Here is a 15,663-nt window from a genome sequence, read left to right on the forward strand (position 1 = left end):
TTAGGATATTCCACAAGAAGTAAAGCTTATAAGTATTTAAATACTAACACTAACAAAGTTGTGGAAAGTGCAAATGTAAACTTTGATGACTATACAAAAGCATATGAGGCTAAACCTATGAAAGAACTAGAAGAATACAAATCATTTGTATACTTTTACAAAGGTATGCCTACTGAAGAAGATGTTGCAAATCAAGCTACAGACCAACAACAAGTTTCAGTGACTATCAAGTCACATACTATGAATGTCAAGTTACATTCAAGAACCGAGCTACACTAAGATGCCAACTTATAGAATGAAGTAAAAGCACATTCTAATTCTAAGATTAGTGTACATGAAAGATATGTTGAGTTACTTGATAGAGATGTACATAGTGACTTTGAAATTGATAGACCAAATGAAGAAACTAGAGCTGAACCAAGATTGTCAAAATATGTCAAGAGACATCCTACTACACAAATTATTGGTGATAAAAATGCAAGACCAATAACACGAAATAGATTGAGAAATGATACATGTTTATTGAGCATGAAAGAGCCTAAATCAGTGAGATATGGATTAGAAAATGTGGACTGGAGTAAAGCCATGGAAGAAGAGATTGAACAAACTGAGAAAAACAAAACTTGGACTCTGGTTCCTAGACCAAAAGACAAAAATGTGATTGGCACCAAGTGGGTATTCAAAAACAAGCTAGATGAAAATGGTGAAGTCACAAGGAATAAGGAAAGATTAGTTTGCAAAGGATATGTGCAAGAAGAAGGAATTGATTATGGAGAGACATTTGCTCCTGTTGCAAGATTGGAAGGAGTAAGAACTTTACTTGCTTATTCTACATACAAAGGTTTCAAAGTTTATCAAATGGATGTTAAATCTGCATTTCTGAATGGTATATTAGAGGAAGAAGTTTACATAGAATAGCCAGAAGGTTTTTTTGATGTTAACAATAAAAAAATGGTATGTAGATTACACAAAACTCTATATGGTTTGAAACAAGCACCAAGAGCATGATATGAGAGAATTCATAATTATCTTGTGAAGATTGTATTTGAAAAGACTAATGATAACAAAAATCTATACATGAAGACAAAAAAAGGCAAATGTATTTTTTTATGTTAAATTTTTCTTGATGATATCATATTTGGAGGTCAAGATGCTTTATGTAAGACTTTTGCAAATAAAATGAAGCAAGAATTTGAGATGGGTATATTTGGAGAGATCAAGTTCTTTGTGGGTTTGCAAGTATATCAGATCAAATATGGTATATACATCACTCAGTCAAAATATGTCAAGGAAATACTGAAAACTTTTGGATTGGGGATTCCAAATTAGTAAGTACTCCTATGGTGGCATGACACAAGTTGTCAAAGAATGATGATTTAACTTAGGTTAATCAAACATTATATAGGTCTATGATTGAAAAATTACAATATGTAGTACATAGAAAACTTGCTATTGCATTATCCATAGGGATAGTTACAAGATTCTTTGCTAATCCCAGGGAGAATCCTTTGATGGTTGTAAAGAGAATAATGAGATATCTGAAAGGAATGGAAGAGTATGGTTTATACTATAAGAAAAATGAAAAATTTGAATTAAGAGCCTATAGTGATGCTGATTGGGTTGGAAATATTGATGACAAAAAGAGCACCAGTGGAGGAGCATTTTTCCTAAGCAAGAGGCTGGTCAGATTGACTAGCAAGAAACAAAACTACACTTCACAATCTACTATTGAAGTTGAATATGTTGTTGTTGCTATAAATTGTACAAATATAGTATGGATTAAACAACTACTCAAAGGTATGAAGGAAGAGATCACAGAATTAGTGACACTTTATTGTGATAATACAAGTGCTATAAACACATCAAAGAATCATGTGATGCAAACAAAGACTAAGCACGTTGCTATCAAGTATCATTACTTGGGAGAATTAGTTCAAGGTAAAGAGGTAAAGATGGAATATGTTAACATAAAAGAACAAATTGCTGATATCTTCACAAAAGCATTACCTAAGGATGCTCATGAGTATCTAAGAGGTAAACTAGGGTGATACCCCTATTAAAGGCTATATAAGTAACAAAAGGAGTGCCTTGCATCAAACAATCTAATTTTCATATAGTACAAAGTGATGCAGTGGATCTTACTTTAGGAGCTACCTAAAGTAATCAAAGAGTTGAAACTACAAATCAGTCACAAGTAAGGTGACAGAGGGAGAAATCGAAGAAGCTTATATTTGCATGTTAAGATGACAAGTCTTTGGCATTGTTGTCAAAGAGGGAGATAATTGTTTATAAAGGGAAATACAAGAAAGAGGGAGATAGTTATTGATCAGGAGATATACAAGAGATTGGAGACTTAACAAAGAAACAAAGAGGGAGAAATCCAAACATCTACCTAGTGAGAGGGAGATATAAGAAGAAATTCAGAGTGAAGTTATAAGGATGACACAAAGGAGTTTTGTAACTTATTTAGAAGATGAAATTTAAATTCAAAGTGAAGTTATAAAGATGACACAAATGATTTTTATAACCTATTTAGAAAATGGAAGTTGCTAATAGAGGGAGAGATTTCATTACAAGATATAAGAATAAATTCAGAGTGAAGTTATAAGGATGACACAAAGGAGTTTTGTAACCTATTCAGAAGATGGAAGTTGCTGATAGAGGAAGAGATTTCAACACAAGGAATTATTTTCTTTTTTTGGTATATTGTTGGTCTTACTATTTTAACCTAGTTAGTTTGGTTGATCAATTTGGTTTGCCATCAATGCCAAAGAGGGAGATTGTTGAGAATAGATTAAGGAAGATTTTTAAAGAAGGAGATTGTTGAGAACATATTGATATAAGTATGATCAATATATATGTTTCAATCATTGTTTTTTCATTGATATCAAACCTACTATTTTCTAGTAAGACAACTCGTTATATGATTTAAGTACCATCACTTATTTGATTGATGAAGAGGATTTGATCAAAAGATGTAACAATAGCACCTACAGGAAACGTTGAGTTATTCTATGTTAAGGAGTACAAGAATCAGTTAAGACATTGATAACATGATGTATTATAATCTAGTTAAGGTTACAAAGGTTGGTTACACTAAACGAGTACAGAAGAACAATTTAAACAAAGTTTGTCTGCCAAGCTTGACCGAATCTAGATAGTAGGTGTCAAGCAAAGTTAGTGCAAGTCGAGCAAAAAATTAGTTTGAGCCAAGTAAAAGTCTATTCTAGTGTATGCCAAGAAAAATAGTTGATGTTGAGTAAAGTTTAGTTGATGCCAAGTGTATGCCTAAAATGTGAGCACACTTCTATGAGTCATTATATTCAAGATTTCTCAAAAATGAGGTCTCGAATGGCGGCTCATAGCTCTCTATTCATGGAGTGCAGGGGTTTATAATGGAGACCCTCAGTTTGACCTAGTTTGTGCTCATGCAAGTACACCATGAAACAAGAGATTCAAGGATCCAATATGCATGCAAATAGAGATGAAAACTAATCTAAATGATAGCAATGCAAAACAATGCAACAAGGGAAATGTAATAACAATGCAATATGAAAACAAATATGGATCTAAGTTAATATGCAAATGCAAGGATGAAAAATCATGATGGAAGCCATGCATGCAAGAGAGAATAAGAAAAGAAGATAGAAGTTCTCCACAAAAACTTTAGTATTCAAACTCCTTCTTAAAAAATCGCTCTCCAAACCTGCAGCATAACAATAGCATAATAATAGATGTCTAAAATGAGGAGAGGGCTCTCCCTTATAAAGAAGATTGGATGATCAAGATTAAGAGGAAAAAATATTTAATCAAGGGTGGAGAAAGAATGATCTCTATGAAATAAAGATCCACCAATGAGAAAATAGGAAAATAATTAAATGGAGAAGAAAGTGGAAAGAGGAAAAAGATAACTCCCACATTAAGTCTATAGAAAACAAAAAATAGATTTATTTAATTTTTTATTTGTTTTATTTCCTTTTTCATATGGGAGAAAAGAGGAGGAAAATTAAATGGAATCTCACTTAGAAATATTTTTAAAAAGATTTATTTAATTTTTTATTTTTTTTATTTCCTTTTTCATCAAAAAAAAGATATTTAAGTGGGATTTTTATTTAATCAAAAGGGAGCAAGTACTTTTAATTAAATACAAAATATTTAATTAAATTAAAAGAGGGGGTTTTCTCTTAATTAATTAAATGTGGATGAATTATTTAATTAAAAGAGAGGCTTTCTTTTAATTAAATGGGGACTTATTTTATTTAATAAAAATGGAGTTTTTCTTTTAATTAAATAAGGCTTAGGATAAAATGAATTTGATCAGGGAAATTGATTTAAATTGATTTAATAAAATATTTCAAACCATTGATTTAGGAAATTTGATAAATTAAATAATGGGGGCCCATAGTCTAGGCGACCATTTTAGGGTGCATACACCAAGCACCAGAAAACTTTAGTTCGTGCCAAGTGATTTTATAGAGGATGTCGAGAAACATAGTATGTGTTGAGCATTAGAAGTAAGTTAATACCGAGTGGCTACATTATTTGAAAGATCATGAATTCAATGGATCTGAGCCAACAAGTTTGTTTTCTTGGATTGTGTGAACCAGGTGGAAGATAAGATTGATGAGCTAGTGGCATAGAATTCAAGGTAAACCATTTTGAGGTGAATTCAAAGAGGATTGAAGGAGAAGTTTCTAAAAGAGATATGAAATATGGAGTAGATTCATTGTATCCTACCTAATCTATCCTAACCCTAAATTGGATGATGGAGAATGAGTAGCAAAAGATATTAATTTCCTATTTATAAGAATGGATGGTTAGAAGTAAGGGTTGTCATATGGGAAAACCTAAGGAAGACAAGGAGTCAAGGGTTTTTCTTCATCAAGTGACCTAAGAGAAGAGTTTGCATTGGCATATTAAGCAAGAAGGCTTAAGGGTATGAATGCTTGAAGGGTGAACAAGTTATCTGAGCTGAAATGTGTGAAGAACAAGTAGAATGGAGGACTAAAATAGAGATCTGTAATCTACAAATGGAATTGAAGTTATTATCATATCAAGTCTTACTATTACTCTCTAATAATTATATCAATCTATGGTAAAATTCTTTGGATTAAGGTTGACCTAAAAATCATTTGTAAATCCTTTAACTGGGTGACATTCCAAGTGAATGGTCTAAAGTCCTCTAACAAGGCTCACTCCTAATAAGGTGATTGAAATCCTTTAACAAGGTCAGATTTAATAGTGTGTATTGTAACCTTTAATAGGGTTGGCCTTTCACAGAGCATCACTTGAGAAGAGTGAAAAGGGGTAGCATGTTACTAGTGGTTTTTCCCAAATTGGATTTCCATGCAAATCATTGTGTCAAATGTGTTGATGAATCTATTATGTTTCATGTTAACATTTCTGCAAATTGAATAATATTATGGATGCATGCATGATGATAAAAAATTTATGGGTTCACTAAGATGTGAAATGTTTTATTTATACATCTGGACCTTGGACAACTGATTCACCCCCTCCCCTTCTCAGTTATTCTAAAGTATTACAATAGTAAATAGACAAGTAGAGCTTTTTGAATTAGTCACCAAATTAGAAATAATTTTGAAGACTATTCATTCATTGTACATGAAGTTGATTGATGTTGAATTTTTTACACTGGAAAATCAACATTCCATTGATTTATTGAATTTAGATATGAGGGAAAGTGTTATTTCATTGGGTAAGAATGCAAGCTCAAGCTCATTCTCCTATAATAAGTTGAAAATTAGTCAACAAGGGTTAGCTAAGCTCATGGCTAGGGATAGTGAGATTAGAAATAGGTTGATTTTAATCCAATTCTAGTTGTCACTCCATTTAGAAATAATTTAGAAAGATGTATCTATTACACACAATATTTTTAAGAAAGATAATCATTTTACACATGTTGAAGTTTTATTGATCTAGTTGTCAAGCTAGAAATATATTTTGGAGAAGATGAGAGAATAATAGAATAACAGATATGTAGACATTCTGGCAAGCCATAAGCAATTTTTTTATAAGCATCATCTAACCCCAGAAACCCCAAGCCATTAGTGAAAAAAATGGAGAAATAAGGACAAAGGGGAAACAAGAAAAAAAATAAAGGAGGAACTAATAGCAAGAAGTCCAAGGGATTAGACTTTGCAGATTTAGGTTATAATCTATTCATTTTTTGAACACATGACAAAGTATTTTTGCCACTAAACTCAAAGGGGAAGATTGTTGATATCTAAGCCTATGTTGTCTATTAATGTCCAAACACTTAGTCATTTACTAGGCAAGTATGAGTGGTCATCACTCCATAACATGTCGAACTAGTTAGTGATTTTCGAGCACCCTAGTGGAGATTGAGAATATATGTAAGTCAATATATTTTAATATAGATCGAGTAAATTAAGAAGAAATTTTTTCTGAGAAAACAAAGAAGTGCGTGCATATAGAAGTTGAGTGCCAGTATAAATGACAACAATGACCAAGTATCAACATATTTAAATGTCGAGTAGCTTTGTTTTGATATATGATTTTTTAATTGCATAAAAAAATATGTAAATTAATTTTATCAACTTCCATATGATATTTAATGTTTTTGGAGAAAGTCAAGAGAGATATTATGCATCATCACAAAAGGTAATGATCCTGAGGAAAGAAAATCAACCAATTAGAAAATTAGATATAAACAACAAAAGATGATGAATTGTAAAACGTCAACTAAGATCTAGAAATTTCACAAAACATCTATTTAAGGAGGATTATAACCCTAGAATCAAAAAAAGAGTATGAGTGAAAGAATGCAAGCAAGTGAGAGAGAGAGAGAGAGAGAGAGAGAGAGAGGTGAGAATAAGTGATCAAGGATAGGATAGAGCAAGAAAGGCTAAGTTTGGAATCAATCAGACAGGGATGATCGAAGCAGTAAAGGATTGAAAGGAGATATCAAATTGAGAGATCAAATTAGATATTTTAAAAAGGAGATCCAAAATCAACTTTCAAAGAAAACTAAGGCTGGAGTACTGAATCAATTTTAAATCAGGTCAAATCTCTTAACCGAGTGATCCTAACATGTCTATGTGATGGGGAGCTTCTTCACTTTAGAGCTTTCTTTCTCTACCAAGGCTACTCCTAGCCTACTTAGGGTTATGATTCCAAACCCCAACCTATAGGTCTCCTTCTCAATCCGCTTTCACCAAGAAACTCTCCCAACAATTCAAGTTTCCATCCTCTACCTTTAATTCACCAATAATGCACTTTTTGACCTAATGTGTCAAAACTCCACCAAATGTACCTAAAGTGCCAAAATAAAATTTGGACCATATTTCCATGATTCATACAACATTTCATGGCATTCTACATTATTTTGGTAAGTCTACGATACCCACAACTCCAAATTGCCACGGTTTCCCTTATAGCCCTAAGAGCCCCTATTAGCCCTCCTAAAAACAAGGAAATAACTATAACTCCCAAAAACCCTTAACAAGTTCACTTGGTGTATTTAGGAATTTGATTCCTAATGACCTAATCTTGAGGATTTTCTCGGTATTAGGTTTTTGTGGTGGTTGTATAATACGGCTCCAAAAAACCCTTGTTTTAATGGTTTTAAAGGCAATGATATTGAAACTTTCACCAATGGTTTGAAACTCCACTTACAACCTCCTCCTCTAAGTTATGAACCCCTAGCATCCTACTCCCTCATTTCCCAAGAAATATTGGCACATTTCAATCATCTGTCTTCTCCAAAACTCCATTATAAGCTTTTATTGCACCTTTCCAAGCCTTTCTTGCTTGCCTAGGGCTTGCTTGTAAAACTATTTACTTGACTTCAACAAACCCCAAAATAATTATTTACATAGTATATAGGTGCTATTTATTGAATCCTAAAATTCATGATGTCTTGACCAAGGAAATTCAAGCAATAGCCATTTGAGTGTTGGCAATATAAAACTGGACAATAGGAACACAGGTTTTAACTAGTCTTATTAACCCTAACAAATGAATGCTCAAAACCAAAGAAAGTATGCACATAATACATGGTAGCAAGACACTAATCCATCAAAATAAGTAATTTATTCAATCCAAATTTTTATTCAATCCTTCAAAGCATGTTTTCTGTCAAGCAAAAACTTTCATTCTTGCATATGATGTTCGTACAATAGTATGTCCAACCCCTAGAAATGAGTTGAAATGTGTTCTTATAGATTCTCCTAACCACCTAGTCTCTAGGTTCAAACCATAACTATCCATGTTACTTCTTTAAAAAAAATTATGCAAAAAGTTGCTATGCAATTTTGCAAAAATTGCAAAGTTGTCAATGAGCAAATTTTTGAAAACTTTTTTTTGCAATTTTGCAAGTTGAACATTCAAAATTGACCGGCTTTTTTTAAAACCTTATAAAATGAACCTAAAACACCAAAGGACCAATTTTCAACACACCTTTCCCCTTTTTAGGCATTTTTTTCACATTTTCCCTTATTGAGCAATTTCTAAGCAATTTTTGCCTATTAAGACCTAATTGACAAAGTTTTACTCACACTCCAAATCCTACATATCCATACCTCATAAACTTATCTTTGGATAAATTTCTAGTACTTATTTCCTCAATGGTTGGTTAGACCATTTAAAAACCAAAAATGAGTTAGGGTTTCACCTTTACCCCTAGGTGCTCCTACATGATTCTCCCCTTGAAAGAAGAAGTATAAGGTATTGTTGGAGAAATGAACTCCTTGTTGATGCCATGATTTTTGAAATCACTCTAAATAATTCAAGTGGCCTCAACTTTAGGTGTGTCCAATCATTTCACTAGATGTTCTTTATCGACCTTATTCCTTGTACTCTTCTTCACACTAGAATCCAATATCCTCTCCACCTGTGGTTGCTTCCTTTCAAGTACTTGCAGGTCTAAGATATCCTTGATTAGCTCTTCTTGAGACTCTACTTCATCCACATTAGGGCCCTTATAAGGCATTAGGTCTTTGACATTAAATATGGGAGAGATAGCCATGTCCTCGGGTAAGTTTACTTTGTAGGCATTGGGTCCATACTTCTCAAGCACCTTGCATGGCCCAATCCTCTTCATTTTCAACTTACTAAGGATATTCTTCTATGGTTTGGCCTTGTTCAAATAGACCATCACCAAATCTCCCACTTGAAACTATATTTCTCTTCTCCCCTCATCTTTCTTCTCCTTTAATTTTTGATTTTCATCCATCAAGGTCTTCTTAGCCTAATCATGCACTTCTTTCATGGGCTCAACAAAGTCATCAAAATTCTTATTGATGTTGTCATGTGATGGTAGGTCCCTTAGCTCCATTATTTCCCTTAGATGAGTTCCATACACCACTTGGAAAGAGTGTAGTCCTATTTTTCTATTCTTACTATCATTGGAGCCAAATTCTACTTGAGGGATGACTTGCTTCCAAATTTTTGCATACTCCTTGGTAAGACACCTTAAGAGGTTGCCTAGGACCCTATTGATGACCTATGTCTACACATATGTTTGGGGATGGTAGAAAGAACTATGAGTGAGGTTTGTTCCCAACCTCTTCTATAGGGTCTTCCAAAAGTGCGCCATAAGTTTGACATCTCTATTAGCAATTCTTCTTCTTGGTAAACCATGTATTTTGACTACCTCCTTGAAGAATAGGTTAGCTATATTACTTGCATCATGTTTTTTCTTTCATGGGATGAAATGGCTCATCTTGTTGAACCTATCTACCACCACAAAAACACTATTTACCCCTTTCCTAGTCCTTGTTAACCCCATTATAAAGTCCATGCTGATGCATTCCCAAGGCCTCTTAGGAATGGGTAGAAGTTGGTTGAGTTCTACATTTGATGAAGTCCCCTTTTCCTTCTAACATATTCCACAATGCTCCACATACCTCTTTACATCCCCTTTCATCTTGGGCCAATTTTAGAACCTTTCCACAAGGTCTAATATTTTATTAAGGCCAAAGTTCCCACTCATGCTTCCATTGTACTTCACTTATATGATATTTTCCCTCATACATCCCCTTGAGATGCATAATTATTTACCCTTGAACAATAATCCATTTTGTAAGGTATATTTATAAAATTCACTATGGAAATGATTCTCAAAGTTTATACATACCTTGTAGGTCTCTAAAAAATTAGTTTCCTCCTCACATAAGTCCTTGAATCTATCGAAACCTATGCTCTACAAATTGACCTCTTGTATTTTCAACAACCTCCTACTTAAAGCATATTCCACCTTGTTGTTTGTTCCCTTTTTGTGCTTGATGGTTAAAGTGTAGGATTGCAAGAACTCCATCCATTTGATGTGCCTCAAACTTAGCTTCTCCTGTGAGTTGATAAAGCTTAAGGCTTGGTTGTCTATAAAGACAAAAAAGTCCTCAGACAATAGGTAATGCCTTCAGTTCTTAAGGGCTTGGACAAATGCATAAAGCTCCAAGTCACTAAAAAATGCTATTGGTCTACCCTCTTGGCTTAGAACTACCCCAACTACTATGTTACTAGCATCACACTCCACCATAAAGGAATTCTCAAAAGTAGGAAAAACCAATACTGGTTGACTTGCCACTTCCTTATTCAACCTCTCAAAATTTGAATTTATTTCATTCATCCATGTGAACTTGGTCTTCATGCTTCCTTTGATGGTATCATTCATGGGTGCACAAATTTCACTAAACCTTCTCACAAACTTCCTATAGAATTATGCTAGCCATGAAAAATTCTTACCTTAGTAGCAAATCTAGGAGTAAGCTAACTCAAGATTTCCTCCACCTTGTCCTTTTCCATTTTTAGATTCCCTTGGGATACTACAAAACCCAAATACAATAGATCCTCCTTCATGAACTCACTCTTCTCAATATTCACTGTCAACATTTCCTCTTGAAGCTTTCTCAACACCATTTCTAGGTGCTTCATATGCTCCTTCTTTGTCTTGTTGAAGATGAGGATGTCTTCTAGGTATACAACATCAAACGCTCATATATAGTCTTTCAAAACCTCATTCATGACTCTCATGAAGGTACTTGATGCATTGGTAAGGCCAAATGGCATCACTAACCACTCATAGAGACCATTAGTAGTCTTAAATGCATACTTCCATTCATCACCCTCCTTCATCCTAATATGATAATAGTCACTCTTGAGATAAATTTTGGAGAAGTACCTAGCCTCACCTAGACAAACCATTAGATACTCTATCCTAGGTATAGGAAATCTATATCTAATAGTGATTCTATTGATTTCTCTAGAATTAGTGGAAATTCTCCACTTACCTCCCTTTTTAGGTGCTAGGACCACTAGTACTACACATGGATTGATGCTCTTCCTAATCAGCCCTTGATTAAGCAACTTTGGGACTTGTCTTGCAATTTCCTTGTTCTACTCTCAAGTCATCTTGTATATAGCCTTGTTTGGTAGTGATGCTCCTGGTATGAAGTAAATTTAATGAATTATGGCTCTCTTTGGAGGTAATATTGGTGGTGCTCCATCACAAATTATATCCTTGAACTGATCCAATAGGTTTTGTACCTATGTAGGTATAGGTGTTTGTGAAGATGGCTTCGCTTCCTTAGGTTTCACCATAATGGAATACCCTACTCCTTCACCTTCCTTCAAGTCCTTGAGGAACTATTTACCACTCGTTAACAATGTCTTGGTAGTAGTCTTCTCTACCTTATCTTCTTTCACTATGGACTATATCCTATAGGTGACCCCATCCTTCTTGAATGAATACTTGTTTTCCTTCCCATGATGCACTACCTCCTTATCATACTGCCAAGGCCTTCCTAACAACATATGGAAATGATCCATGGGAAGCACATCATAGAAGATCTTATCTTGGTACTTAACAATAGCTATGTTTTCCCATACTTGTTCATTAACTACAATATGCTACCCCTTGTTCAACCAAGTCACCTCGTAAGGACACGCATGGGGAATCTTTGTTAAACCAAGCTTTTGTATTGGCTCCTCTGACAAGACATTGTCATTAGACCCTAAGTCTATGATCACTTTGCATACCTTACCTAGTATCTTGCAAGTAGTTTTGAATAATGTTCTTCTCTTCTTGGGTTCCTCCTTTACTGGTTCCTTAACCAAGACTCTCCTCAACATGAGGTTTTCACCCTTCTATATGTCAAGGTCCACTTCTCCTGCTTTGTAATTATCTTCTTCTTGGATATAGGTGATCTTCTTCTCTCCATAGGATTATGATGCCTTCTTTGGAAATCTATAGGTAGGATGCTCCAACTTGCCACAATTATAACACTTCATGTTGTTCAAGTTTGAGCATCTACTGTTGTTCCTATATCTACCTTTTCCCCCATTGGTAGATCATCTTCCTTTGCTAGAGCCTCTCCTTTCACTAGTCTTACTGGCCTACTCATTCCATTTGGAATCTCCATAGCTCCTTTGTTCATTGGTCCTGTTGGTCTGAATTTTTGCAGGATAAAATTCCTTTGTCCAGGTATAGAAAATTTAGATTGTATCCATTAATGGTGAATAGGGTTTCTAGCTAAGTTGTCCTTTTGTTAGCCTTTGAAATTTTTTGTGAAAACCCTACATCTCATTCCATTTAAAATTTTTCAAGCGCGAAATATTCAAAAAATCAACTTAGGCAAATATTCTGTTTTCTTTTTATTTTTTTGCGCCCCTGAGTTACCTTTCCTCTCAGATTCCTCACCATCTAATCTGAATAGATCTACCATTGTCATTAGCTCACTATAAGAACATGAGCACTTTTTATGTATAGCAAGGTAGTGAGTGCCAACAAGTTATAAAATGAGACCACAAAATGAAGATATAGTGGTTGGAGATTTGTCTTTTGGATGACTTTTCAGTCACGTACACCTTGCAAGTACTGTCAGAATAGGAAAAGGGACCCAGTAGAAGTAGTCAGAAGTCAATGTCAGAATGAGGGTCTTTCTGATGCCTCACTACCTCACTATTAGAAAAACTAAGCATCTTGCTGTTAGCGAAGTAGCGAGGTGTCGTGAAATCAAAGACACCATGGCCTCGAAGTTTCTCGATAACCATGGTCTGTCTAGGTGGCATGACAAGCAATAACTACTATTGTCAAAAGTAGTTAGTAAGAACGATGGTGATTCGATGGGGTATTATATTTCAAGGCGTCAAGTTTTATTAAAGTTATCAGAGCTCGCTACCTTGCTATCAAAAAAATTTGACATCTCACTGTTAGCAAAGTAGCGAGGCACCATGAAATCAACAACCGGTGGGACCTCAACTAATGTGGATGGGTGACCAGGACTAAAGTTAGGTCATGTTAGGTGCCAACAGGGCAGAATTTCATATGTCATCAATACCCTAGACCCATGCCCCATTCATAAAGTATATAAGGGATCCCGATCATCAGATCAAATTAGAATCAACAGTCTTCACTATCTCACTATGGAAAGTTGTAAGTTGTTTCCTCTATCTGACATAGAAAGTATGGGACCTACCACTCTTCAAGGTACAAGATCAAGATCAAATTGATGGCTATCACTACTTTGCTATGGAAAGGTGCTCATTCTTTATGTATAGAAAAGTAGTGAGTTGTTGACACGTGTCCTCAATCGCCAGTGGGTCTAGATAGAAGTGCCATCAAGGAAGGAGTTGTATGCGTGGGCATTTTTCATTAGATTAACTGGCCAACTTGTCAAGTGTAACGCCAAGTTGTCTTTCTCTGTAGGGTATACTTTAAGAAACCCCTCCTTTAGAAAAGGTGTAAAAAATTGGCGAAAGGTGTAAAACACCTGACAAAAAAAAATATTTTTTGTGGTGAAAAAAATAGTTTACAAAGAAAAAATAATAATCTCCATTGGCGAATCATTCATAGTCTCTCAAACAATGTGTAAAATTTGGGCGAATTGTGTTATTTTAAAACCACAAAAAAATTATACATTGGCGAACAAAAAATAATAATCACAGTAAAATTTTAATTTTTTGGACAAATCATTTCATTGTATTCAAGGTTAAAAAAACATATGTGAAGTTGATGGCATTGAAGGTTCGCAAAGGGTTTCATTAGTTTCAAGTTGGCAGTTGCGAAACTGCCAGAAAGGCTTTAACAAGTCTATTGCAATGTCGCTATCAAAGTGAAAGTTAATAGTTTGTGTGTTGCGAAACCACAAGGAGGGCAGAGATTGCATCATCGCCGATTGAAAAGATAAATGAGGAGTTAACTTTGCGACTTTGCGAAAAGGAGATTTCATGGCATCGACAGTAGCAATTAAATGATGGTGATTCAGTGAACTTTTATGTTACGAAGTCACAAAAAGGGAGATCGCATCATCAGAGGTTTTATTCAGGCAGTTAGTCTGTTGGTTGCAAGACCGTGAAATGTTAATTCATGCAATTTTCACATGTTCGCAGTGGTTAAAGGGAAAGGACTTCTGGTAGTCACAAAAAGGGAGATCACATCATTAGAGGTTTTATGCAGGCAGTTAATCTGTTGGTTGTGAGACTGCGAAATGTTAATTCAGGTAGTTTTTGCATGTTCACAGTGGTTAAAGGGAAAGATATGTCACCCTGCAAAGTCACGAAAGGTTAAGATGAAGCAGTGTTCACCACTTTGTACCGGTTAGAAGGAAATGGGTTTTCACAACTGCGACAACGCGATGTGAAACATTTAAGCTCTGAAGCTACGACAGAAGGGGAATCTCATTAGAAGAGGATATAAGGCTTATCGCAAGGTTGCAAGGATAAAGTGAATATTTGATTTAATGGTTGTGATAGCCTGAGAAAAGAAAAAGAAGGGTTTCACAATTTTGCGAAAAGATTTCAAGGTTAAGTTGAACTGATTGCGACAGTGCATAGAAAGAAGGGTTTTGCAACTCATAAGATTGTACAATGACAATGTATTTTTAAAGTTTGAAACTTTGAAAGTACAAAAGAACAAGTTTTCAATTCTATTATCTGATTTCGGATAGCTGATGAGTTGACATTCTAAGGAAAATGAAATAAAGGCAGTAATTACTACTGGTAGTGGTTGATAATAGATATCCATGCACATGCAAGCTTTTAAACTTTAAAGCCATTAAAATTTGACAATTTAATGTTGTGGCCCATCACGAAGTTGCAAAAAACTAGAATTCTCAGATATCTACAGCTAACGGAGTAAAAAATTCAAGAATTTGCAGTAAGATCAGGATTTAGAATGGCAGAAGCAGAATCATTAGCAAAGAAGGGCATTGGAGAGGGTAGCAAGGTTTCATTGTCTACCAAATTTGTAGAAGAATGGTTGAAGATTCTCCCTAAATCTTCCAATGCTCAAAGTGCTAATGGCCACATGTTTAGAGATGATTACAGCTTCTGTAGAGATGCTCAAGTATCGTACACCAATGGAACTGAATTGTTCTGGTACTTTTACAAGAATAGGGTGCAGAAGGTTCAAATCTCAAATCCATGGATGAAGAACCTGGGAAAGTTGATAATGTTGGAGGTATATGTGGATGTTGACCTTATCAAGGCACTAGTAAATGCTTATAATCCAACCACTCGGTCCTTTCATAGAAAGGATATGAGCATTCTTTGTACGTTAAGTAAGGATGCTTTTGTTGAAGCAATTGATTTGCAGGGTCCCATGTTAGTTACTATTAACCTTGAAAAATTAGAAGCAGCATTTGAGAAATAGAGAGATTTCTATACAACACATGCAATGTT

The sequence above is a fragment of the Cupressus sempervirens genome, chromosome 8, assembly GCF_028749045.1.
Source record: "Cupressus sempervirens isolate cs-2001-9-10 chromosome 8, ASM2874904v1, whole genome shotgun sequence".
Taxonomy (NCBI): domain Eukaryota; kingdom Viridiplantae; phylum Streptophyta; class Pinopsida; order Cupressales; family Cupressaceae; genus Cupressus; species Cupressus sempervirens.